A 6,611-nucleotide genomic window follows, 5' to 3' on the forward strand; every position below is an offset into this window, starting at 1 on the left:
TGGGAGTAGATTCTCTTATCACCACTTTACAAATGGGGAAACTGAGGCTCAAGGAGGGGACTTCCCAAGGTCATTCAAGCCAGTAAACATAGAGACCGGTCTTCCCCTTCCAAAGCATATGCTGTCACAGGCATTGGGAATACACTTACAACTGAGATCTTTAATAAGGTTGCCTGTCGTCATTACCTAAAAAAGAAATAGGGGTGGGTGGTCCCCTCCTGCTCTTATTTCTCCCATGACCCTCATTCTGATGAGGGGCTGTCCCTGCTTGGGAACCTTGTTGTGGGGCACAGGACTCTCTGGACAGCAAAGGGTGTGTGTCTGTAGGGGTGAACTGCACTATCACACTGAAGCCGAGTGGGGAGGAAGTGACTCAATCATCAAAGGCCTGGTCTTCCTCGGGGAACTGTCCCTAATCACAATTATCCCGCTACAATAATACCATTTCAGAGAGACTGTGAGCCAGGGCACTGTGTAGCCATGTAAACTGCTTCCTGTATCTGCCAAACCCAACAGCATTCAGCAATTAATAGAATCCAGCTAGGCCTTCTGCTCCGATAAGGGCAGAGCAGCACTGCTGCCGCTGGTCTTGTTGTTCTGATGACGAATAACCCTCATGCTGCACAGTCATTCTCGCCCCTCCCTGGCAACATGGGGGCTGCAGCAGCCTGGGATCCCTAGGAGGCCGAAAAGAACCACACACATTGGCTTGGTTTTGATATTTCATGGAGATGAAATTATTTGTATTCTCCTGCTAAATAATAGTCATGGCTATTCAGGGCACCCCAGGCCTCTGGTGGAAAATTGATGATTTTAGATTGAGCAAGACTCCTGCAGCCTAGAACCAAGACCCACAGACAAGTAAGCACTTTGTGAGGTTCAAGGGAAGAAGGAGTTAGAAAAATTTAAGATGGGTGACCACTATATCATACCAGGGCTCTAGAATTTTAACAGCCTCAAATCCTTTTAACAAACTGTTTTGCGGGACATAGAGCAATGCTTTAGAAAATGATCTAGCCTCACATTAATTCTCTGTGGTTCTCTGGATATGGTTGGGAGGCAACATCTCACAGTTCCAGGGCCTCCTTGAATCCGGGGGTGAAAGTGGTTTGACAAATGATGGTAGCGCATAGGCCCAGCCTGACTCTGCCGCCCAGAGTTCCATGCCCAATAGGGTAGAAGCATGTTAAAACACCAGGGATGTAAACTGGTGCAGCCAATATGGAAAACAGCATGGAGGTTCCTCAAAAATTAAAAATAGAACTACCATATGACCCAGCGATTCTACTTCTGTGTATTTACCCAAAGGAAATGAAAATGCTCACTCGAAAAGATATATGCATCCCCATGTTCACTGCAGCCTTAGTTAGAATAGCCAAGATATGAAAGCAAGCTAAATGTTCATTGATGAATGAATGGATAAAGAAAATGTGATACTTATATACAACGAATATTATTTGGTCATAAAACAGAAAGAAATCTTGCCATTTGCAATAGTAAAGACGGACTTTGAGGGCATTATGCTAAGTAAAATAAGTCAGAGAAAGACAAATACTATATGATCTCATATATATGGCGGGGGAACACCGAACTCATAGTTATAGAGAACAGATTGGTGGTTGCCAGAGGCAGGGGTAGGGGAGTGGAGAAATGGGTGACAGTGGTCAAAAGGCACAAACTTTCAGTTATAAAATAAACAAGCCCTAGGGATGAAATGTATGGCATGGTGACTATAGTTAACAATGCTCTATTGCATGTTTGACAGTTGCTAAGAGAGTACATCTTAAAAGTTCTCACCACAAGAAAAAAAAATTTATAACTGTATGTGATGGTAGATGTTAACTAGACTTATAATGGTGATCATTTTTCAATATATACAAATATCAAATCATTAGATTTTATACTCGAAACTAGTATAATGTTAAATGTCAATTGTACCTCAATAAAAAAAATAAACTCTTTCCTGTTTTCTATTTTCTTTTTGGTGGCCAGCACCCTCATTTCTTGTCATTGGGTGGGGTACATTCATTTTCTTATGAAGCATCGAGTGTCTACATTCTCTAGGGGAAAAGATGACTGATTAGTTTGACTATTTTTGAACCTGTAAGCCAAATTCCCACGAAGTCACAGAAGTCACAGCTGGCCAAGTTGAAGTCACAGCTGGCCAAGCCGAAGGTGCGATTCTGACTCTTCTCGGGGAAAGTGGCTTCGCAGCTCCCTCGCTTTCCTCCTCCCAAGAACGATGCAAATGAAGGCAAAGGGATTTTTGCTTGAGCAAGGCCAGAAGAACCTTTGGGGAGGAGAGAGGGACACCAGAGCATGTGGGTGTTTTAAAACTGGCTCTCACTTTGCAGGAAGACTCTCTTTGTCCGTGAGTTGCAAACTGTGCTCAAATGTAGTAATTTCCTTGATCTGGGCATTTTGTGTTGTGAGAGTTGCTATTCTGTGTTGGGGCCCATTCTGATGAACTTTCTTGGGAGAAATCTCTTCTTTATGCTCTAATAGTTTTTATGCTCTAATAGGGAGTGGGGAGATAGGGAGGGAAGGCAGAGGAGGGTACTATAGCAGATTGAATAATAGTTTGGCTGTTAGGGTTTTAGTGTCAGCTCTGCACTTCGTAGCTGTGCAACCTTGGGCAAGTTACTTAATGTCTCTCAGTCTGTCTCCTTATCCCTAACAGGTTGATAATTATATAGAATTCAATGCCCAAGATTGTCACGAGGATTCAATGACATCGTGCATACAAAGTAGTTAGTAAAGTGCTTGGTGGATATGCGTGTGTGATACCCACATACTGAGCTACTAGTGGCTTTTAATTTTGTTGTCATTTTAGGTTATCCCTCTCCTTTACTTCCAGCATTTAGACTTTTCTCAGGAAGAGCAGGCCTATGGAACATTCCTCATTACATGTATGGTAGAATGGACTCTATGATCCATCACAGACCCGTCTCAAACACCTCCAGGGACAGAGGACTGATCCACAGCCTGACTTGGTGGCCCATTCATTTTCAGAAAGTTCTGGTTGATGGACATTTCTTTCTTTCACTGAGTCAAAGGCTGTCCCTCTGGGGTTATCACTTGGTTCTTGCTGTGCTCTCCAGAATCATAAGAAATTTAAGTCTGATCTTTGTTTCATGTGGAAAGTTCAAATATTTGAAGAGAGTTAGAATACCCCTTTTGAGCGCGCTCCATTCAGAAAGCTTGAGTGTGTTGCATGTGGCCGACTGCTCTCTTTGGAACCTGTCCCGCCGCCCATTACTTTCTAGTGGGAAGGTAAGATCAAAGAAACCAGCAGACTCATTCAGTTAGCAGGCAACACACTGCAAGTTTCACATCTGTTGTTATGGATGTGAATCTCCATGCCTGTGGCATCAAAATAGTTGGAGGTAGTTGACTGATGGGAGGTGGTTCTGGATACCAACAGCACTCCAATGTCCTGTGGCTGGTGGGGCATTTCCTTCACTAGAAGTTCTGGATGTAGCTTTAATGGAAAGGTGATAGGGCCCCTTGGAAGTAGGGCTGTGGCTCAGCCTCCCCAAGGCCAGGCAGCAGGTTGGGCCAGATAACAATTAGATAGTGGCATCAGGGAACCACAGAAAGGCCAGCACTAATCTCTCAGGCCATGTTGCGAGCATCTGGGATCTGGGGAAGGGACAGTACAGTCTTTGATGCATTTGATTTGGGCCCAGGAGCCCTCCCTCTCCCTCCTCTGCATAAAACAGTTAGCTGCTTCAAAAGATAATATTCAGTCTCAACTCTGTCACAGCTACTTCAAAAGGGGGATAGCTGACTTTGACTTTAAGCTGCTACCTACTGAGGATTTCAGTCCAAATCCTTTCGTCTACTGTCATATTGAACAATCATTACTATCATGCACATTTGAGCCTTAAGTTACTTTGCCCAATGTTTTACATTGCCCAGGAAAAAGTTTTCCTTTACTCTCACATTAATACCACACTTATTAATGCTGATTAGTAAGTACCACACTTCTGACACCAAATGTGTAGGAACAAACCCATCAACCAGTTCTCTGTCACCAGCCAGTGTCCTACAATTCAATTCAGTTCTGACACTATCTACTCAGAGTTAGCATCAAATTCCACGAGTTAAGGGCTCATTCCCACAAGACTGACTATCCCCATTTCAGATGCCAATTGCCAGTTCTAGATGTTCCCTGGTACTTCCGACTGACTGGCTATAAAATGGGGTTCCCACCTACTCTGTTCAGTTTTGATAATTTGCAAGAATGGCTCGTGGAACTCAGAGAAACACTTATTTACTTTTACCAGTTTTTTACATAATAAAGGATATGATAAAGGATAGAGATGAACAGCTAGAAGAAAAGATACACAGGGTGAGGTCTGGAAGGGCCCCGAGCACAGTTGTTTCTGACCCTGTGGAGTTGGGGTGCTCTATTCTCCCTGCACATGGATGCGTTCACTACCCTGGAACCCTGTACTTTTGGAATTTTTATGGAGGCTTCGTCACATAGGCACAATGGGTCATTAGCTCAATTTCCAGCCCCTCTCCCTTTCCCAAAGGATGAGAGATAGGGCTGAAAGTTTCAAGCTTCTAATCATGGCTTGGTCTTTCCGGTGACCAGTTCCCATCCAGGAGCCCATCGAGTCTGCTAATTAGAACAAAAGACACTCCTACCACCTGGGAAATTCCAAGGGATTTAGGAATTCTGTGTCAGAAACCAGGGCAGAGATCTATATATACATATATTTTTTTTCTATTGTTTCACATGCATCCTGGGCACTTAGCATTTGTTCATGTGTCCATTCATCTATCCATCTACCCATCCATCCATCCTTCCAACCATCCATGCATTCATTCAACAACTTGTTTCTGAGTTCCAATGTGTGCCAGGCACTATGGTGGGCATTGGGCTCCAACGGTGAACAAAACCAGACAGATTCCTCCCTGACAGAACTCAAGATCCAAGTGGTGGAGACATATATTAATTAAATGATTATTAAAATGTACACAGAACAACAGACCAATTGTTATAAAGAAAAGAAACAAAGTTCTGAGGGAGCTATTCATGAAGGAGCTCATCTGGGACCTTGGGGATCAGAGAGGGCCTTGCTGAGGAAGCCCCAAGGAGAGTATGTGTGTCTAGTTTACTCTCCACCCCGCCCCCTTGTTTCCCAGGAGCCTAGCACAGTTCTCAGTATACAGCAGGTACTTAAAAAATATTTGTGGATACAGGAATGTATATATGAACTGACCATGTTGCCTTTGATTAAAGTCTTACACTGAATGGAGTTTCATCTCTCTCTAGTTTCCTAGAGTTTATATAATGCTTAATGTGCAAAACTTTTTGATCCTCAAACACCCTTAAGTAGTGGGAGAGATGGGTATTATTCTCTATGTTTGATGGGTGAGAGAAATGACAAAATTCAGTTTATGTCATAGGAAGGAAGTATGGTGGGGAAAAGCATGCTCTTGAGTCCTCAAGTCCTGGGATAAGTTCTACCCCTTATCAGCTATGAGAGACCTGTCCTCAGACATGAAGTACAACATTTTTGCCATATTTTTCTCTAGGCCTGGTGTTTTCCTGAATTAAGGTTCATACTGGAGGACTCCAAAGTGATGACTATTTTGGTTTTCTTAGGGCCTTAGGAGAACAGTGTTTGCTTGTAGCCCACATAAATAAATTTTGGACCAATATCACCTTCCCAGGAACAGAGATGTAGGGTCTTCAACTTTTGGCAAAAAGCTCTATAAACTCAACAAGTCAACAAATATTTATTCTGTTTCCTCATTAAAGGCACTGCACTGGAATAAATATGCTTTCATATCTTAGTGAGAAGAATCACCTTCCAGTAATTTCTGTTTTGATAAAATTAATAACCACAGTTATAAATAATTGAGCCTTCATTATGTGCCAGTCACTGTGCTAAGTACTTATATTTAATTCTCACAAATTGATGGGCAGTATTACTATTCTCTTGTGATGGTTAATTTTATGTGTCAACTTGACTGGGCCATGGAATGCTCAGCTATTTGGCCATCATAAATCTGGGTGTGTCTGTGAGGGTGTTTTAGATGACATTAACATTTTCATTGGTAGACTGAGTACAGAAGATTACCCTCCCCGATGTGGGGTGGGCTTCATGCAACCAGTCGAAGGCTTGAATAAAACAAAAAGGTTGACCTTCCTACAAGTAACAAGGAATCCTTCTGCCTCACTGCCATCAGGCTGGGACATTGTTTTTTGCCGAGACTTTGGACTAGAATTATACCATCGTCGGCTCTCCCAGATCTCCTATTTGCCAAATGCAGATCTTGAATCTTGGCCTCTATAATCACGTGAGCCAATTACTTATAATTCATATAAATTAATGTTAATTAATTACTAATTAGAAATTATATATATAGCTCCATCCATCTTATTGATTCTGTCCCTCTGGAAAACCCTGACTAATACATCCCCTTTACAGATAGGAAAAATGACACCTCAACCTTCTCATTATTTCCCAAACTTAGCCAATTATCTTCTCCCCCAACCCCAAACCCCTGGTATCTTTGTGTCCTCCCTAGATTTCCTTTATCTCCTGGATCTCAAGAGTCCCTGTCTTTAAACCTCTTCTGGATGCACGTCC

This window comes from Pteropus alecto, unplaced genomic scaffold (assembly GCF_000325575.1).
Source record: "Pteropus alecto unplaced genomic scaffold, ASM32557v1 scaffold71, whole genome shotgun sequence".
NCBI classification, from domain to species: Eukaryota; Metazoa; Chordata; class Mammalia; order Chiroptera; family Pteropodidae; genus Pteropus; species Pteropus alecto.